The sequence below is a fragment of the Lepus europaeus genome, chromosome 4 (genome assembly GCF_033115175.1).
Source record: "Lepus europaeus isolate LE1 chromosome 4, mLepTim1.pri, whole genome shotgun sequence".
Taxonomy (NCBI): domain Eukaryota; kingdom Metazoa; phylum Chordata; class Mammalia; order Lagomorpha; family Leporidae; genus Lepus; species Lepus europaeus.
In genome coordinates this window covers 120,455,802-120,477,026 of record NC_084830.1, presented here as the reverse complement: position 1 = coordinate 120,477,026, position 21,225 = coordinate 120,455,802, and the positions used below count along the sequence as shown (strand labels likewise).

The window sequence follows — 21,225 nt, the reverse complement described above, 5'->3', positions numbered from 1 at the left end:
TCCTGCTAATGTGCACCCTGGAAACCAGCAGGTGACAGTTCAAGGTCTCTGTCACTTATGTGGGCTCCTGGCTTTGGCCTAGTTGCAAGGTGTCCGGCACGTAACAAATCTTCCCAGGCAGACGAATCAATTAATTCACAGGCTTTTATTGGGGTTCCGCTCCCGGGCAAGGTTCCCCGGTCCCAACAGAGTGGGGGCCAGGGAAGTCACGTGTCAGAGATTGGGAGGGCTCCTTTTATAGATTCAGGGCATGGGGGTTAAAGGTTGAGGCGGGTCTGATCCTCAATGGTTGACATTTAGGCACCCGCGGGGACCTTGACAAGGACTTTTCTTCCCCAGAAGTACAGGTAGGAACTTTCCATTCCCAGAAGTATAGGCCTCCCCTCCATGCGGATCCCAAAGCTACCACTACTTGCAGGCATTTGGGGAGTGAATCAGCAGATGGAAGATTTATCCCTTTGTTTCTGTCCCTACCTTTCAAGTAAATAAAATAATAAAAACAGGGGACTGGACTTGATTTCTCCTAAGTCCCTCTCAGTTGAGCTTGTCCCTGCAATGCCCTCCTTCTTGTGGCTTGATTTTCAAAATTTTATAAACATTTATTTATATTATTTATTTGAAAGGCAGAGTGACAGAAGGAGAGGAATAGACAGAGAGAAAGATCTATCTGATGGTTCACTTCTCAAATGGGCTGGGCCATGCTGAAACCAGGAGCCTGGACCTCCATCCAGGTCTCTCATGTGCGTACAGGGGCCCAAGGACTTAGGTCATCCTTTGCTCCTTTCCCAGGTGCATTAGCAGAGAGATGAATCAGAAGCAGAGCAGCTGGGACTCAAACCAGTGCCCACATAGGATGCTGGCCTCACAGGCTGCAGCTGAACTCACTATGCCACAATGCTGGCCCCCTTTTATTCATTCTTCACACCCTAGTTTCCACATTGCTTCCTCCAGGAGGTCCTCCCTGCCCTCTCCTGTCCCACCTGGATGGTAACCCCTTTAGACGCCAGCCCTAGTGCTTTCACTGCTTTGATGGCCGGTTTCCCAGCCTGCACCTCCACGTTCCCCCCAGGCTGCCCACCGCACAGGTCCACTTGTCCTGAGAAAGCAGAGACTGACTAGCTGGGCAGTGCTAAGCACATAGTAGGAGCCTGGCTGAACAAACACACAGACAGGAGGGCAAGACTGGATCTCCTGTCTGAGGCTGGATGAGGGGATGAGGACAAGAGCCCTTGGCACAGGCACAGCCCCTTCTCGGGGTGTGGCTGCTGCCTCCTGGTTACCTCCTCATTTAGGGGTGCCAGTGCCAAACCTCACATGGATTCTGTTTTATTATAGTTCGTTTTTCTCCTCTAGGACCACAAAAGCTACACCGGGACTACACATTGGTGTGTCTCCCTCCTCCCCTCTCCAGGTGGCTGCTGCACCAGCCCTCTGCGCAACAGCCCCTCCAGGGAGGTCTGCAGCCTGCATTTCCAGGCCTCTGGGAGTCACAGGGGACCCCTCCCTGCTGGAAGGGAGGAGTCAGCTCTGGTGGCAGCTGCCTTGCTCTGTATTGGGGTTGAGGCCCAGGCAGTGGAGGGGCCCGGATGACTCATCCCAGGCTGGAGAATTCCTAGCTCCAGACCAGCTGGGGAGCCGCATGCTGAGAGAACAGACAGTGCCTGCTATCCCCCATGGCAGAATCTCCTGATCACACTGCTGCAGACGCCAGGCGGCCTGACAGGGTGGAGAACGGCTCAGGCCACTGGGGGAAGGTTTCACTCCACGGTGGGACCTGAAGAAGGGAGATTTGCCATCTGGCCTTCTCTGGGTTGAGAAAATCCCAACTACAGCCCCTGTTTGCCCAAAGCGGAGTTCAGGCACTCTCGGATTATGATGAATCCCCAGAGGACCCAAAAGGAAACCTGGTAGGGCCCTGGGGACAGAGGCTGTGGGTTGGGAGAGGCCCTCCTGGGGGAATGGTGTTTATATGAGTCCTACATTGTTCTCTCTTTTCTTTTTTTTAAAAGATTTATTTCAAAGGTGGAGTTACTGAGACAGAGGAGAGACAGAGAGAAAGAGAGATCTTCCACCCATTGCTCACTCCCCCGATAGCCACCAAGAGTTAGCAACTTCTCCCAGGTCTCTCTAGTGAGTGGCAGGGGCCCAAGCACTTGGGCTGTCTTCTGCTGCTTTCTCGGGAGGATGAGCAAGCCACTGAATCTGAAGTGGAGCAGCCAGACCTCTAATCGGTGCTCATATGGGGATGCTGGCACTGCATGTAGCTGCTTAACCCTATGTGCCACAACACCAGCCCCAGGTTTTATTGTTAGTGAGGGGTTGATAGCGTCATGAAAAAATTATTTCAGGGGGATAGAGAAGAAAGAGAAAACTCTCCCACTCACTGGAAAAACACAATCCAGGTCTTCCACGTGGGTCTCAGGAGCCCTGTTCCCTGAGTCCTCCCTTGTTGCTTTCCAAGGTCTGCACCGGCAGGAAGCTGCAGTCAGCAGCAGAGTCAGGTCTGACAAAGGCACTCCAAGGTGGGACGTGGGCATCTTGATTTCTCAAATGCCCGCCCCCACAGCCTCATTTTTGAGTCACCACTGAGTTTCAAGGTGTGGAGGGAGTAAAGAAATTTCCTAGTCAAATTCCCTTTCCTGTTTCCCGTGTTGTGGGAGAGGGAAGGCAGACCCTGGGCACTCTGAGTCACTCCCACATCCCTTTCCTGGGCTGGTACCTCATTACTGAGTGACAGATGTTGGTATCCAAGACAAAGCCCGTTTGCCACCCAGCGCTTAGGGCAGCTCTGCCTTACCCCTACCAGAACTCCCATGTAGTCCACAGGAACCTGCCCTGCCAGGGGGGACAGGTGGCCATGGAGGCTCCACCCAGGCAGTTTTGCTTTGTGTTTTGTACACACTGGACTTCCTGTTGCTGACAAGGGTACCACACAGCGTGGAGGGGCCGGTTAATCCTCCGACTCCCTGCTCGGCCCCTTGCTGCCTGTGCAACTTGGGGCAGATAATACTGTCAACCTCATGGCTCCCCCTCAGGGACAACACAGCCACACAGCTGCCTCCGATAAATGGCCCTGTGATGATGGTGGTGGTGATGGGTGGGGGTGGGGCATAAGGACATTGCCAGTCCCCTCCAGCTCTGAAGGCAGATCCTGGGGCAGGGTCTTCTTAGCTCAGCACGACTGACTGACACATGGGATGGATGGTTCTGCGTCGTGGGGGTTGTCTTGTGCAGTGCAGCCACAGGCACGGTCTCTACCCACTCGATGCCAGCCTCACCCGCTCCCTCAGTTACAGCAACTGGATCTTGCCAAATGTCTCAAGCAGACAAAATCGGCTCCAGTTAGCTGCAGGAAGCTAAGAGGGCGGGAGCAGCAGTGGGAGCTGGAAGGAATGTGGAAGGCAGCCTGGCCTCCCCCTCCTCGCAAACTCCACGGTCAGTGCCTCGGGCTCTGTCCCTGGAGAGCTCAGCTCTGCTGGAAGCTTCCTTGTGATAAGGCTGCAGCAAGTGCCTGCTGTGTGTGTGTCAGAGAAACGGAGGGAGAGAGAGAGAGAGAGAGAGAGAGAGAGAGAGAGAGAGAGAGAGGCAGAAAGGAGGAGGGGGTGGATAGCAGATGGAGAAAGAGCTCTCTGAGAGCTGGGATCCTCTTCTTCCTCTTAGTGACCTGAGGGAGATGACCTAGCAAGCCCACATCCAGACTGGAAAGGGTGGGAGGTGGGAAACAGAAGGGACCCAAGTCTGGTGCCCACCCTGGCGTGGCCACCCTCACTGTTTCTGGAGACTGGGAGTTGCCTCCTGGCTGGTCTCCCTGCTCCCACCCTGCCTCTTCACTGCATACTACAAATGCAAATTGAAACGCCCCCTCCCCCACTTCAAAGGCTTCCTATGGCTCCCCAGGACCTCAGCTTCAAATCCAAATTCTTTGCCACAGCCTTCAAGTCCTCATGGTCCAGAACCCCTTCTGGCCCCCCAACAGCAGAATTCTCTCCAATTCTCACTCTCTCCCCACCAAGTCCACCCACACACTGTCCTTGCTTCAAAGCCTTTCGTATGCCAAGCTCTCCCCAGCCTGGCTTTTGTGCAAGCTGAACCTTTGCCTGAAGCCCCTCTGAGCCTAGCTCTGCCGGCAGCCTGGGTAGTAGGGCGTCTACACAAGCATTCCTTTATTAGACACACCTTCCCCTCCCAAACACCCAAATGCTCAGGCCTGCATGTCCTGACCACCCCAGGGGTCTTTGTGGCTTGTGTGCCCCACCTGGAATCTGAACTCCCGAAGGTCACGGCCCCTGCCTGTCCTTTCTGTGTTGCCAGGGCCAGGTCTGGCACATAGTGGGGCTCCGTGAGCACTGACTGAGCAGACAGATGAGTACATGATTCAGTGGTCTCCATCTCATGGCACACCTTGTCCCCGGCGGCTGCCAGGGGCTGGCCCAGCCCAGAGACGAAGAAGACAGTAAAGGTGAGGCAGTGGTAGGGCAGCAGGTCGCCCTGGGAAGCTGGAAAGATGTGCTAGGGCAGAGTGGAAAGGCTACTCGGGGAACCGCTTATTCCTTTTGCTGCGATGCTGACGACAGATTTGTCATGGCTTCAAAGGTCCTTTTTGTCTTTGTGACTCTGAGCGAGAGTCTCATGGTTACTAAGCCGGCTTTCCACAGAGGAAGTCCCATTTGTGGAGATGGTGCAAGGTCAGCTGATCCCAAGAGATGAAGGCAGTCGGGGGACAGCCTATTGTCCCCTGGGCCCAGCCCCTCCCATGCCTCCCCCGGCCAGGCTTGCAGAATTAGCCGCCAGAGGGCGCTCCAGGTCACAGCCTGTCAGCTCCAAGGCAGCCAGAGGATCTTTGCTTCCAAGGCTTCTCTCTTCCTCCCTCTTCCACTCTCCCTACCAGCATCTCCCTCTCCTTTCTCACCTCCAGCCCCTTCTTTCATCTCCATCAGCGGATACTCATGGGGCCCATCCTGTGATCAGCTCTAGTGTCAGGCAAGGACACAGACAGGGACACAGACATATCCAGGGAGCTCACTGCTAACTGGAGTCCTCACACTACCTGGGAGTCATGGATGCCCAGGAGAGACCAGTCTTCCTGTAAGAAGTTGATCTTCTCGGCCGGGGCTCCACAACCTCCCCACTCCACCCCCAGCCAGCAACACTCTGGTTGTGCCACTCACTGGGCAGTCACATGGATGCACTTTGTGAAATGGAAAAGCCTTAGAGCCTGCCTGCCTGCCTTATCTCAAGGCAGTGGGACACAGCGTGAAGCCTGGGTTCAAATCCTGACTCTGCTGCTTACTGGCTAGACAACCTGGGAAGTCTCCCCAGCTTGTGGGGGCTCAGGCTGCAGAAGTCCCCGCCTCTTAGGTGGTAAATGGTCATGCATGCGACTGCTCATCCCTATTTCTGGGGTTAGCCGTGATCATTAGGAGGGTGGCCTGCCAAGGCCACCTGTCAAGCAGAGGTGACAGACCTGGGTCCCATGTCTTCCTACTGTGGTAGATGGAGGCTGCAGGGGTCAGTGGCTGTCACGTCTGCCTGGCTCTTTATCTGGGGAGAGGACTGTGTCACCCCTGAAGTCACAGGACTGTCCCTAGGCACCTTGTCTATGTTTTCTGCTGTGGATTTCTCTTGGGAGGGATCTCTCCTCTTTCTTCTAAACCTAGACCAGGGTTGGGAAGGTAGCCTTAGACACTGCTGGGAGATAGGAACTGCTCTAGTCCTCATGAGGCACTCTGCCAGGGTCTAGTACAATCTCCCTGACTTGGACATTCTACTTCAAGGGGGTTATTTATTTATTTGAGCAGGAGAAAGAGAGACAGACTGGGAGAGCTCTCATCAGCTAATTCACTTCCCAAATGCCTGCAGTGGCCAAGCTGGGAGCTGTAAACTCCCTCCAGGTCTCCCACGTAGGTGGCAGAGACTCAAGTACTTGAGCCCTCATTCGCTGCCTCCCGGAGTTGGCATTAGCAGGGAGCTGGAATTGGGAGTCCTGCCTCAAGACTCGAACATAGGCTCTCTGATATGGGACACTGGTGTCACAAGCAACATCTTAACCACAAGGCCAAATGTTGGTCTCGTCACCTTAGTGACGTGAAATAAAACAGTGCACAACATTTTCCACTCTAGTTGTGTTTGTCTTAATAAAAAATTGGAAATAACTTAGACATTTGGTAGGTGAGTGGTTAAATACATAAATACATTTGGTGGATCATAGAATGAAATGCTAGACATTTGCAAAAGAAAAAAAATAAAGACCTCAGCTTCAGTCACTTGGACTCCTGCCTCCCATATCAGTGTCTGGTTTTAGTCCTGGCTCCTCTGCTTCCTCTCCAGCTTCCAGCTAACGCACACCGCGGGAGGCAGCAGGTAATTAACTGGATCCCTGCCACCACGTGGGACACTTGGGTAGAGTTCCCAGCTCTTGGCTTTGGCCTGGTCCAGCCCTGCTTCTGGTTTTTTTTTTTTTTTTTTTTTTTTTTTTTTTTTTTTTTTTAGATTCATTTATTCAAAAGGCAGAGTTACAGAGAGAAGGGGAGGGAGGGAGAAGGGAGGGAGGGGGAGAGGAAGAGAGAGCTCCTCTATCCTTCGGTTCAGTCCCCAAATGGCTGCAACGGCTGGCCAGCCCTGCTTGTTGTGGGCATTTGGAGAGTGAACTGGTAGACTGAAGATCTCTGTCTGTATGTCTGTCTGTCTCTCTCTCATTTTCTTTGTCTCTCTGCCTTTCAAATAAAATGAAAAAACAAAAAACAAGGACCTCTTTAGTACTACATAGAGCATCCTCCAAACTAAATTAAAATGTGATAAAGGGGGAAATACACCTGTCAAAGTAAGCATAGGAATTCTACATCTCTGAAGGGTATATAAGAAGCTAGAAGTTTTGTTTGCCTGGAATTGAGTGGCAGAGGACTGGGAGGGAGGGGAGATTGTTTTCTGTAGCCCCCTTTGTTACCCTTAAATTTAGAAATGTGTATTACATACTTGAAAAATTAATCCAAAGCATTTTTAAAAGATTTTATTTATTTATTTATTTGAAAGAGTTACACAGAGAGAGGAGAGGCAGAGAGAGAGAGAGAGAGAGGTTTTCCATCCACTGGTTCACTCCCCAACTGGCTGCAATGGCCAAAGCTGCATCGATCTGAAGCCAGGAGCTAGGAGTTTCTTCCGGGTCTCTCATGTGGGTGCAGGGGCCCAAGGACTTGGGCCATCCTCCACTGCCTTCCCAGGCCATAGCAGAGAGCTGGATCGGAAGTGGGGCAGCCGGGTCTTGAACCGGTGCCCATATGGGATGCCAGCACTTCAGGCCAGGGCATTAACCTGCTGTGCCACAGCACTGGCCCCAGTCCAAAGCAATTTAAGTTAAAAAAAAGAAAAAATGATAGTCAAAGGTGGTAAAATAAAATCTGAGACGGGGAAGACCCAGCTGGGGTTTCTTCCCTCCTCCCCACCTCTCCTCTTTCTCTCTCCTTCCTCCCTTTCTCCAGGGAGCCACTTCTGCCCTTCCCAGCCCGTGCTGAGCATTCTCTGAACTTGTTCATTCATTCACTCAGTCATTCATTCACTCCTCCTCTTCTATCAGTTCACCAAGTGTGCTGTGAGACAGAAGCAGGGAGTTAGGCAGATCCATTTCCTGTTTTCAGGACAGATATTGAAAAGACACAATAGCTCCTGAATTACACCATTATCATTGGGATAAGTGTCATTATCCTAGTCTGGTTTGCACTGCTGGAACAGAATAGCAAAGACTGAGTAATTTCTAACAAACGGAAACATACTTGGCTCCTGGTCCTGGGGCTGGGAAGTCCAAGCTCAAGAGCCCATGTCTGGTGAGAGCCTTCTAGCTGCATCCACATGGCAGAAGGTGTCCCAGGAGTGAGCGGGAGGGAAGAGGGGGGAATTATCCTTTTCCATTCTTGCAATAATAAGCCCATTGCCATGCTAACCATATTATACCCTTAAGGGATCTACCAGGCAACACTGCCACACTGGGAATAGGGACCGTACAGGTCACGGCAGCCATGCAGAAGTGACACAGCAGTGCCGACCTGGCCTCCAGGGCCGGAGAGGATTCTCTGAGGAAGAGGCTTTCTACTGTTCCATGTAATTCCTTTGGAAAAGTAAATGTTTATTTGATGTATTTTTTTTTAGGTTTATTGAGGACTTTATTAAACAGAAGTAGATTTTTTTTAAGGTTTATTGAAAAGATTTATTTTATTTACTTATTTGAAAGGCGGAATTATAGAGAGAGATAGAGCCAGAGGGTGGGGGTGGGGGGTCTTCCATATGCTGGTTCACTCCCCAAATGGCCACAAGCCAGGAGCCAGGAGCTTCTTCCAGGTCTCCCACGTGGGTGCAGGAGCCCAAGCACTTGGGCCATCTTCCACTGCTTTCCCAGGTGCATTAGCAGGGAGCTGGATGGGAAGTAGAGCAGCCGGGACTCGAACCAGTGTCCACATGGGATGCCGGCACTGTAGGCTGGGGCTTTAACCTGCTGTGCCACAGCTCCGGCGCCTATTTGATGTATTTTCATCTACTTGGAAGGCAGAGCAACAGATTGAGCAAGAGTGAGAGACAGACAGAGATATCATCATCTACTGGTTCATTCCCCAGTGCCTGCAACAGCTAAGATTTGGTCAGGAGTCCAGAACTTCATAAGGGTCTCCCATGTTAGTGGCAGGACAGTACTTGGACTACCATCCACTGCCTCCCAGGATGCATTAACAGGAGGCTGGATTGGAGGCAGCTGGGACTTGAACAGCACTCTGATATGGGATGAAGTGGCGGCTTAATTCACTGCATCACAATGCTGCCCCTCCCCATCTTAATCAATGCTGAGCAAGGCTCTCATGAGGGAACTAAAAGCACATTGGCTGTGTAACACCTTTGGGCTTCCTGTGGACCTGAACTCTGCTTTTCTTTGGCAGAGTTCTTGTAAGGCAGGCAGGTATTGTCCCTCCAAGTGCTCCATTGTCTCCTGTGCTCCTGTCCTGTTTGGTGATGGGGACAGCATGTAGGCTGTGGAGTCAGGCCAGCTGGGTTCTAGTCCTGCCTCTGCTACTTTATATGTGGCGTGACTGGGGGAATTGCCTTCCACCCTGGAGCAAACTTCTCCTCGTCTGTAACAAGACCCACACAGTCCTTGCTTCAAAGCTCACGGTGGATTGAGGCCGGCCAGCCCTGTGGCTTAATGGGTAAAGCTGCCACCTGCAGTGCCAGCACCCCTTATGGACACCAGTGATTCCCGGCTGCTCCACTCGGATTGTAAGACCCTAAAATAATGTTAACAAGGGTAAAAGAAATTGGGCAGGTTTAAAATGGAGTTGCTTGTGAGCTAACTGCATACTGTTCTGCTTCTGTGCAAAATGGCTGGGCTTGCAAAATGCTTTCATGAGATAATTGAACTTTAGTTGAACCTGTAGCATGTGATAATTATTTTAGGAGCTATGTTAAGTTTTTGGGAACCATAAAAGCAGAAGTTGATCGAAAATGTACCCAACCTATGTCCTGATGACCCCGTATTTGTGCTTGCTCAAGTACTTTGTTTCTTTACCCTGGAAAAATCCTTTACCTTGTGATTTTTTGTCATGCTGTGGAAATATGCTAATGTTGTGGTTTTAAGCCTTAAATACTCTGTGCGATTGATGATCGGGGTCGTTCTCTCTGCACTGCTTTGTAGTGCTACTGAGACGGCCCATTTGCAAATGAAATAAACTTTCCTCTGCTTTTGCATCGATTGGAGTGGAATCCGTGCTTCTGGGGGTCTCTCTCTATAGGACACCGATTTTTAGGGTCCTACAGGATCCAGCTCTCTGCTATGGCCTTGGAAAGCAGTAAGAAGTTGGCCCCAATTCTTGGGCCCCTGCACCCATGTGGGAGACCAGGAAAAAGCTCCTGGCTTCAGATCAGCACATCTCCGGCCATGGCGGCCAACTGCAGAGTGAACTGGAGGTCTCATAGTTCTGGAGAGTGGAAGACCTCTCTCTCTCTAAATCTGCCTTTCAACTAAAATAAATCAATCTCTAAAAACAGAAAAAGCGCATGATGGGGACTGAGTGGAAGTCCTCAGAGGATGCCCAGCGAGGCACACGAAGTGCTGAGTCCTTGTCTTTTCCTCCCTTGCTCTGCCCCCACCCTTGCCAGCTCATGTGCTCAGGGCTTGGTGCTGGCTTCCTGCTCTCTGAGAAATCTTGTCCTGAGGGTCATAGCCCCGAGGGTGAGGGTGGGGTAGGCATTGTGGAGCCTGGGTGTAACCGCTCAGCTTTCCCATGGGCTATCTGGTGGCCAATGGTGCACCAGGTAGAAAACCCCAAGCTCAGAAGTTCAGAATTAAAAAAAAAAAGAAGTCAGGGCTCCTCCCCCTATGGTTATCACTGTACTCTTGGTGAGGTCATTGATAAGGCCTGGTTTGGGATTCAAGGCCTCCCAGTCAAGGTCAAGATCCTAGTAGTGATTACATTGTTACCTTAGCCAGATTCCTATCTGGGAAACTTTCCCTGCTAGGCATGAGCAAGGATCTCAGGGAGAATTAAAGGCCAGGCATGCAACTTCCTGCTTCCCCTACTCAAGCCCCTAGCTCAGGTGAGTAGTCTCACCTGTGCACATGTGCACAGCTCTTTGTGTGTATAGAAGGATACACACCCCCCTCCCCCGACACACACGTAACCTGTAAAAGTAAACTGACACAGGAGTCCTTACATACACACCCCCACGTTCACACATAATGCACAGGCACCTGTATGCATACATCCACCCAGAGTTTGGTGCACACTCTTACGTGCTGGCCTGCTTCCAGAGCCAGCTGCTGCCGATTCTTTTCTTCTCTGTATGCTGTGTGCTGCTCCATTCATCAACAAGTAAGTTGTAGTTCCTGCCTCGTAAGTATGTGTGGTAGAAATAACCCCCTGTGGTTTCTGAATCCAGGCTTTAAAAGGCTTGGTGGCTTTTGCCTCCTCGTTCTCAGAAACTGGCCGCCATGTAAGAAGTCCGCCATCCTGAGACGGCCATGTTGTGACGGAGCCCAAGCCAGTCATGTGAAGAGAGAAGCCACCAGAAAAGCAATAACAGGCTAGACACATGAGTGAAGCCTTCTCGGATCTTCTAGCTCAGCCCCACTGCTAGTTGAATGCAGCCTAGTGAGGAACTCCAGACAATATCATGTGCAGCTGTCGACCAGCCAGCCTCACCCTGCCCAAATCGCTGACCCACAGAACCATGGGAAGTCATAAAACGTTGTGGCTTTAAGACATTGTGTTTAGGAACGGATTGTCATACAATTGAAATAGCCACATATCTTGTATACCCTCTAATGTTCATATATGCAAACTCATGTACTCTCATAAACATACATGCCTGCACCCGTGAGCACACTCCTTTGTAGCCAACATCCATTCTCCTTCTTCCTGACAGACCCTGCCGGTGACCCCCAGTCCTCCAAGCAGCCTGGTTCCTTGAAAGGCCAAGTCCATCCCTAGTTCCAGCTGGGGCATCCTGAATAGCCTAGGCCAACCTTGGCAATCTTTTCAGAGATGGGTTTAGCTTTGACCAAGTGACAAAGTTCTAGCCAATGAGACACTGAGAGAAACTGAATTTGGGGATTTTAGGAAGTTTTTATCATTCCTTTTTTTTTTTTTTTTAAGATTTATTTATTTGTTTGAATGTCAAAGTCAGAAAGAGACAGCCAGAGATATTCCACCTGCTGGTTCACTCTCTAGATGGACACAATGGTGAGGAGCCAGGAACTTCTTCCAGGTCTCTCACATGGGTAGCAGGGACCCAAGCACTTGGGCTATTCATCTTCTACTGCTTTTTCTAGGCCATTAGCAGGGAGCTGGACTGGAACTGGAGCAGCCAGGACAAGAAACAGCGTTCATATGGGATGCTGGTGTTGCAGGCAGCAGCTTTACCCACTATGCCACAATGCTGGCCCTGTTTTCCTCATTCTTAAGAAAATCGCTCCAGAAGCAAAGATTCATTTATCTGTGATGGAATTCTGTAGCATGTGCATGTGGGAAATGTTGCAATCATTTTGTGACAACGATGCTGCAGAATTAAGCAGAGTGGAGAGGTAGAAGGAACCAGAGGCCCTTAATAACATTATTAATTTATACAACCAGTCAACTCTAGAATCTCCCTTTCACCTCTGGAATTCCAGTCATGTAAGATAATTTTATTGTTGGAGAGATTTCCTTCCTTCCTTCCTTGCTTCCTTCCTTGTTTCCTGCCTCCCTCCTTCTCTCCCTCCCTTCCTTCCTCCCTGCCTCTGTCTCTCTCTCCCTTCTCTCTTTTACCTGCAGTCTATGGCATCCAGCTGATATCCTTTCCTCCATAAACAAAGGCTCCTATATGCACACAGCCACACTCTGGTAAACAAGCAGATCCAGGGACACACATAGAAAGTCACAGCTGGGCACATGGGTGCACTGCTTTGCATGTATACACAACCACTTAATAATGTCCATATGTACTCATGCACAGTTATGAACACCTAATACACACAGAAAAAACATACCCTCCTACATACCCATGCTCAAGGACACATTTACATCATTTATCATATATGTTTACAACGCCTATGTATGATGGCACTTCATAACACATGTGGAAAAAGAGTGGGATTAAAAGATAAATTTTTTGTGCAAAAAATTGAAATCTATACATAGTTCTTTCATATATGCATTTTCTGTGAACTATGAACTGTATGTATGGATTTAAAGTTTTTTGCACCAAAGTAAAGTTATTTTGTAATTTCATTACTAAGACCTGTTTGACGTGCTTTCATATAATATGACAGACATGGATGAGTACCAGCAGTATCCTTGTGCACACAGAGGCACACGTACTGGTTATATTGATAGTAGCATGAATCTACCCATGCCTACCCACATGCAAACCACCACAATGCACACACAGCTAGGGTTTGGATGTGATTTGAGTGCTCTCCCAAGGGTTCATGTGTTGGAATTTTGGTCCTCGGTGGGCATCCTTGGGAGAGGATGCACTTTTAAGAGGTGGGGTTTATTGCAAGGTAATTAGGTCATTGGAGGTGCTGCCCTTGGAAGGGACTCAAGCAGCTCTTGTAGGACCCTCCGTCAGTGCGCACAAGAGTGGGCTGCTACACGAGAGCAAGCCTGGTCTTCAAAGCTCTCTGCCTTCCTGCATCACCACGTGTTCCCTCTCTCCTGCACATGCCTCTGTCATGATGCCATTCACTCTGAGATGACACAGCCGGGGGGACCCTTACCAGAGTTAGCCTCGTTCTTGGGACTTTAAACCCCCAAAACTAAATAAACGGAACGAATTTCCTTTCAAGTTACCCAGCCTCTTTTTTTTTTTTTTTTTTACAGAAATGGAAAGTGGACTAAGACACATGGCAAGCCAACTACATAAAAAGAATCATGGAAAAAAGGGCTCCAACCTCAAGACACATCTGATCTAGGTGGAAGTGTGAGTCACACATGCACAAAAGGCAAGGCGTAGCGGCAATAAAGGACAGGTGAGCCAAAGAGAGAATTCACCTGGGTGCCAGGAGATATGGTTTCTGTTCCCAGTCTGGCACGTAGTGACCTTAGGAACCTCACTTCTGTGAACCTCAATCTCCTTATCTGCCAACGGAGCTTTAAGGACAATAATTGAAGTGCCCTGATGATCAGATGAGATAACTTATCTGTGACTCCTTTGTGAACCATGCGGTGGGTTACCTTTCCATCTGGAACAGCACCTCAAATGCAAAGGGATCCATCTCTATGGTGGAAATCCAGACCTAAGCAGCCCATGAGCAGGGTAGACCATCTGAGAAAAGGGCTATCTTTGGATGGCCTTCAAAATTCTACCATGCAGGTGGAGCCTGCACAGGTCTCAGAGTACAGGATGTGAAGTCAAGGAGGACATGCTTGTCTCAGTCCTGTACATCAGTGCATGCCAGGCAGAAAAGATAGGGGCAGTCTCTTCTTGGCCTTCTCAGAATGTCCAATCCTTTCCATAATTTAACTGCCCACTCTGCATAATTACTTTTCTCCTGATTATGAGCTTAGAGCAATAGTAGGTCCCAATAACTAGAAACTTAATAAGGCTAAATTGTAATGAGTGTCCTGCAGAATTACACACCACATTAAAACCAAATGAGTTCATTAGAAATTCATTAGTAATGATTCCTGTGGCTGCCACAGGAATTAATCACAGTTAGGTAGCTGTGAGAGAGGGGGCGAAGAATAATTATTGCACAGGGAGCTGGGAGACCTTTTGGCATCTGATTTCCACCTGGAGCAATATCTTCCAAGGGTCATGGGTTGCTCTGTATGTAAGCTCAGAGGCAAAGTTACTTGGATTTTGTTGGACCTACTTCCCACTCTTTCTCCTCCACCTTCCTGGCTATGGCCCCAGAAACAATCAGGTCGGTAGACATGAAAGTCGGCAATCTTCATTTTAAGTCCTGAGGAGCTGCAAAATCATACTGGGTACTTCTGTTCTGTTCTGCCCAGTGTTCATTTTCACTTCTTTTAGAGTACCTCTATGTTCCACTGCCTTCCCAGGCCATAGCATAGAGCTGAACTGGAAGAGGAGCAACTGGGACTAGAACCCGGTCGGTGCCCATATGGGATGCCAGCGCCGCAGGCAGAGGATTAACCAAGTGAGCCATGGCGCCAGCCCCTATTATTTTATTTTTTCAAAGATTTATTTATTTATTTGAAAGGCAGAGTTAGAGAGACAGCGAGAGACAGGGACAGAGACAGATAGGGGAATCTGCCATGTGCTGGTTCACTCCCCAAATGGCCACAACAGCCAGTTCTGGGCCAGGCTGAAGACAGAAGCTAGGAATTCCATCGGGGCCTCACATGTGAGTGGCAGGGGCTCAATTACCTGGGCCATCTTCCCTTGCCATACCAAGTGCATTGGTAGGAAGCTGGCTCAAGAGTAGAACAGCCAGGACTGGAACCCAAGTGTTAGCATCACCTGTTGAACAACAATGTTGGCCTCCTAGCTTCAAATTTTGAAACTGGCTCCTTTTCCCAGCTAACAATATGCAGTATGATATGCAGTACACTACTGTCTCACAGTGCCGGCAGCAGCAGGAGCTATGATGCCTGGTCAGCCACGAGTTCATGAGGGGAACAATCCATACTCTACAAGGTGCTATGTTGCTCAGCTGGGTGTTCAGTAGGTTGGGTGTTTTAAGAGCATATTTGACTTAGGATAGTTTCAAAATATGATGGGTTTATTGGGAGATAGTCAAGGAATCTCTGTGTTTTCTAGGTGTGGCACCCCACAGCCCTAAGAGGTGGGTTGAACTGTTTGCTGCATTACGCAACAAGGATATCCAAACACAGGTTAAGTGACCTGTGCGAGTGATGCAGCCAACAACTGGCCAAGCTGACCAGATGGCTGTGCCCTTGGGAGTCTGTCCCTTCTTGTCCAGTGATGCTGTTTACTATCTTGACGTCTGGTGGTCTGGCTTTTCCATCCTTTCTATGAGCCCTTTTGTGTCAAAAACATTTCTATTTCTCTCTCTGGCTCTTGCTTATTACCAATGGTGTTTGTATTACCTACATCTGTAAGAGCCCCAAATGGAGCCTGAGCCAAGAACCTGTAAGGCCTCACATGTAGGCCCTACACTGGATCACCTGCATGCGGTACAGGACAGTCAGACATGTGTGGCAGGCTGCCTGCTTTCTTGCTGCTTGCATCTCAGATAGGAAAACAATGTAACCATGCAACCTGTGCTCTCCTAGATGCTCTGCTCTACAGGCCCAAAGTGGGAGAGACTCAGACTAGGGAGGTTGGCCTGGGAGGGAGAAAGACTTTGTGGAGGGCCTGGCACATAAGCTGGGTAGGATCTCTGGAGAGAGGTTGCTGTCATGGGCACTTTTTGGCTATCTTCCCAGCCCACAGTCTAACCTAGACCTAATTTAGATCTGATGGCCAACCTGATACTTCATGACCCCATTAACAGGGCCAAGCATCTGCAGTCTTTTCTGTGTTTGGAGAACTCCCCTCTCTGTGGGTCCTGGGAAGGTGAGGTCCATACCCAGGACAAAGCCAAAAAGGCCACATTCTCATGTCCCATCACCCCATGGCAATGAGAGTTGGGCTCAGTCAGCCTCCACAGCTTGCAGTGCAGATAAGCAGGGGGAAGGGAATCCATGCTGGCAGTGGAGGTGCCAGCATGCTCAGGGCAATGGTCGCTGCAGTGCCAGCACTGATCTGCTGCAAACTACCCGTCTTTTTTTGATTGTACTAGAAGCAGGATCTACACAAAACCATTTCTGTGCTGTGCTTGTGGCTGTGGTTCTAGCTGTCCTTTCTGTTGCTACTTTTTTTCCAAGCCTGTAAACTTTGTGATCTAGCTGATATCCTTTCAATAATTTTTTTTCCTACTCAAATTGGCTTTCATTACTTGCAATTAAGAGCTGTGCAGTGAAGAGCGCCACTTCCGTCCCCACAGCTAATTGGAGTAGAAGCAAACACTTGATTCAGGATCAGATTATTCCTCTCCTGACAGCTTTTGCATGCTCATGGATAAGCAGAGAAAGGTGGTTTGCAGAAAGTGAAGGGGAGAGAAAGAGACTGGTTCCTGATGCTTTCCAGATCCTGAAACCAGCTTCTCACGAGCCCAGACTCAATTTCCTACCCTTGGGCTCCTTGAGATGCATCTACATTCTTAGACTATTATGATAAATGATATGAAATTATCATGGTTTTAAATTTTTTTATTTGAAAGGCAGAGTGATGGGGGAGGGGGAGAGACAGAGAGACAGCTTCCACTGCTGGTGCACTCCCCAAATGCCTGCAATAGCCAGTTCTGGGCCAGACTGACACCAGGAGCCAGGAACTCAGTCTAGGTCTCCCACATGGAATACAGGAACCCAAGTACTTGGGTTACCAAGTACCTTCTGGGTGCATTAGCTGGAGGCTAGATTGGAAGCAGAGGTGGCAGTCTATCCCCAGTACTCTGGTTTAGCATGTACATGTCCCAGTGGTGGCTTCACCTGTGTGCCACAATGTTTATCCCAAAATTGTTGTTCACATAGGACAAAACAGTCAAATATCGGCAATTACATATGGTTTCAACTACCAAATTCCTCCCTTCGGCTCAAGCCAGCTCAAGTGGGTTTCCTTACTTGTAACCCAAAGGGCCTTGTTTATGATAGTCAGAAATTCCATCAGCTCAAAAAACAGGAAGTGGAACAGGCAGAGATAGAGAAAAGAAGCAGAAATCAAAGATTTTTCCCGGTCTGAAAATGCCGGTTCCCAGTGCGGAGGCTGCCCTTGACGACCAGCAGCTACAGGCCTTCTGGTCCCATCTCTGGTCACTGTCTTGAAGGTCATTAGCCTCCACTAGTTTATGACCCACAAACATCCAGCAGGACTGCAGCCCCTCCCACTCTCCTCAAATACTACAACTTAATTCATGGCCTTGAATTATGCTTTTGTTCTTGCTTTCTCCATGTTGTGTTTCCTATTTATGTGTACACATTTCCCTTCCTAACCTAACTGTACAATAGGGGACTGACAGAAAAAGTTGTGGTGGATCTATGTAGTGGATGACAATATGGCCTTCAAAAGTGATGCCTGGGACTGGGTGGGACGAGCTTCAAAGCCAGAAACCTCACTCAGTGGAGGTGGATTCTGTTTTCTGTTGTCCATCTCCATCCCTAACACACAGCCTGGTGCCCAGTAAACATATATGAATAAATGCATGAATGGATGAAGACATAACTTATAGCTGTCATTGTAAATTAATGCACTGTCATTCTGCTTTTCATCAGAGAGCTAGCAAGGACCATGGTGATGGCAAGAAACATTTCAGGACGGAAAGGACTGAATCCACATTCAGACTTCATCATTCCGTGTGACCTTGAACAACTCACCTACCATTCCAGAGCCTAGACGTTCTTATTATAGCTCTCTTAAGATTTTGTTGAGTGGGTTAAGTAAGATACCATGTGTCATGTACATAGCATAATGTCTGGCACTTCTGGGCCATCACTAAGTATCAAAGGAGCAATTTCCAAGAATCTGATTAGTTTGAATCAAAGTGTTGTATTTAGTTAGAGGATGTGAGTATAGACCTGAAGCCAGACTGTCCCCTCCATTTAACACCTGGGTATGGTATTTCTGAGCCTCTTTCCCCTTATCTACAGTGAGGACAATATTGGGACCTACACCATATATTGGATGGGAGAAAAGGAAGATAATTAAGAAAAAAGCATTTAGCACAGGACTTGGCACAATCGATCCTGGCTCCTTGTATTCCCATCAACTCAGATGGAGAGGTCCATGAGAGAGACATGAGGGCAGAAGAACAGGAGTTATGGACACATTAAGTGTGGGATGTAAGACATGGAGTGGAACCGTTTGGTAGGCAGTTGAACACACTAGATCCAGAAAGGTCTACGAAGCAGGAAAAATATTGGGAGTCATTGGCATCACATGAAGTTTATAGCAATGGACTGGATGGGGCTCCCAAAGGAATGAGTGCTCAGAGAAAAGACCAGAGGGCTGAACCCTGGGGTATCTGATACTGAGCTATGAGGTGATGATCACATCAAAGCTGGCAATCACGGTGGTGTGCAAGTTGCACAGCCAACATCCCCCAACAAGAGTTATTTGACCCACTCGTAGATTCCTGGTGCCAGGCTCTGTAAAAGTGCTCTGCAAATTCCTGGAATACGAGGAACATCCCTTTCAGTCAGCACTGTTCTTATCTTCATTTTGCAGAACAGAAAATGGAGACACGGGAGGATCGATAATTTGCCCAAGACCACACAGCTAGTGAGTGGCAGAGCTGAGATTCAAACCCAGGCAGCCTAGTCCTAGAGATTGGCCATTTCTCATTGTGGATACACAAAGTGCCATCTAGGCTTTACAAAGGAAGGTGGAGTTTCTTGCCCTTGACTCTTGAGAGTAGAGCCAGGAGAACCATCATGGAATAAATTGCCCTCAGAGGTCCCATTTATCCCTGGCATTCTAGGATCAATGCCTGTGACCATGTCAGATTCTTGCATTAAGGAAAGATAAGGAAGGGGATTTGATCTATGAATGCATAGCTCTGACAGTTCACGTACTGCATAGGAGGCCAGTGAGGTCCCAAGGAAGTGGAGAGCAGGAGGATCACTCTCATTCCTGTTCGCACCATGGAGGCAAACACCTGTTCTCCTACCTACCACCTTCTCTCGCTCCTTGCAGGAATAATGTCTCATTGAGGTAGGAGCCAGAATCCACGCAGAAAGTTGGGGTGGCCCAAGGGGATTAGCCTCAGGGTCCTTCTTTATCTTCCTTGGGGCATAGTTGTTCTATTGGTTCAATTGCCTAATTAAACCTCACTGTGATAGACGGGCAGTTTGAGTTCATTTACCCCTCCTGGAAGGCTCACAATCAGTCTGAACAAACAGGCGAATCCCTGGAGAAGAGGGAAACAGGCAGGTGTGGGTGGATGGCAGGGGAGGTCAGATGCTCACGTGGACACCAGAGGTGGGGAGAAGAGCAGCTGAATCAGGTGTCCTGGTGCCACACCCTCTCCACTCCTATCCTGCCATGGACTCTGACCTTGGATGAGTAGCAACAGAAGAGAAAACAGCTCTGCTCAGGCCGAAGGAAGTCAATGGGGAAAGAAAGCTATGCAGGGGCCTGGAAAGTCCACCTGGTCCACACTGCCAGCTTCATGCTCATGTCCGCTGGCACCAAAGCCACTGGAGAGTTTGTCAAAATGCAGAATGCAGGGCTCCAACCCAGGTCAACCAATCAGAACTTAAGAGGGTCAGGACCCAGGGAATTCAACTTTTCATAAGTCCTCCCCTCCTGTACAAACAGCACTGGAGGATGAAGACCTTACTTTAAAGACTAAGCCTCACAGCCTCTTCCAGATTGGTCTAGGAAACAAAACACAATCAGGGGCCCATGTTGTAGCACAGCAGATAAGTCACCGCCTGCAATGCTGGCATCCCATATCAGAGTCCTGATTTCAGTGCTGGCTACTCTGCTTCTGATCCAGATCCCTGCTAATGCACCTGGGAAAGAAGCGGAAGATGGCCCATGTGCTTGGGCCTCTGTCACCCACGTGGAAGACCCCAGTGGAGTTTCAGGTTCCTGCCTACAGCTGTTGTGAACATTTGGAGTGAACCAGTGGATGGAAGATCTCTCTCGATGTCTCTTTCCTTGTAACTCTGCCTTTCAAATAAATAAAAGTAAACCTTAAAAAAAATTGGGATCAGGGGGCTGGCACTGTGGCATAGCGGGTAAAGCTGCTGCCCGCAGTGCCAGCATCCCGTATGGGAACTACTTCAGTCCCCGGCTGCTACACTTCCAATCCAGCTCTCTGCTATGCCCTGGGAAAGCAGCAGAAGATGACCCAAGTCCTTGGGCCCCTGCACCCGCGTGGGAGACCCAGAAGAAGCTCCTGGCTCCTGGCTTCAGATCGGCCCAGCTCCAGCTGTTGCAGCCATTTGGGGAGTGAACCAGCAAATGAAAGACCTCTCTCTGCCTCTGTCTCTCTGTAACTCTTTCAAATAAATAAATAAATCTTTTTTTTTTTTAAAAAAAAGATCGGGGTCAGTGTTGTGGTATAACGGGTTAAGCCGCTGCCTGCAATGCCAGCATCCCATAGGGGCTCTGATTTTTGTCCCAGCTGCTCCACTTCCTATCCAGTAACTTGCTAATGTGCCTGGGAAAGCAGTGGAAGACATGAGAGACCCAGAAGAAGCTCCTGGCTCCTGGCTCTGGCTTGGCCCAGCTCTGGCTATTGCAGCCATTTGGAGAGTAAATCAGTGGATAGAAGATCTTTCTCTAAAGCCTTCAACAAAATCAGCAGTGCCTAGTACCCACGAGTTACACACACACAAGGAAGCACAAAATGCAACCTCTATCCTGAAAGGGATTGCAATCTAATTGGGAGATAAATACTGGTGAAGAACAAAATTAATGCCATAGTATATAGATAATAATTCAAAATAATGGGCAGATAGGCTAGACAAATTGCCAGTGAGTGGGAGTCATGGTAGATATGATTCAATGAACACCTACAAAGTGCTCGATCTTGCACTAAGCACATTAGCTATATATGTTCATTTAATCCTCATTTGATCTGAGACTCTGCACCTCCCATACAATGTTGAGTGAGTTAAAGCTTCAGCTTCTTTGCCAGTTCTTCTCAGATCAGCCCTCTCTGACCCTTAACAGGTAGGTCAGGGTAATTCTCTGTGTTCCCCAAATATCCTTACATTACAGCTCTTACGGCATATA

General features: G+C 49.0%; 1 long non-coding RNA gene across 1 annotated transcript; it reads left to right on the top strand.

Moving 5' to 3' along the window:
• Nucleotides 1-1,642: 1,642 nt before the first annotated feature.
• On the top strand, nucleotides 1,643-20,470 carry LOC133758509 (uncharacterized). The gene is made up of 3 exons (XR_009865802.1): nucleotides 1,643-1,907; nucleotides 13,335-13,483; nucleotides 19,979-20,470. It is a non-coding gene; the product is annotated as an uncharacterized LOC133758509 (long non-coding RNA).
• The last annotated feature ends 755 nt before the right edge of the window (nucleotides 20,471-21,225 follow it).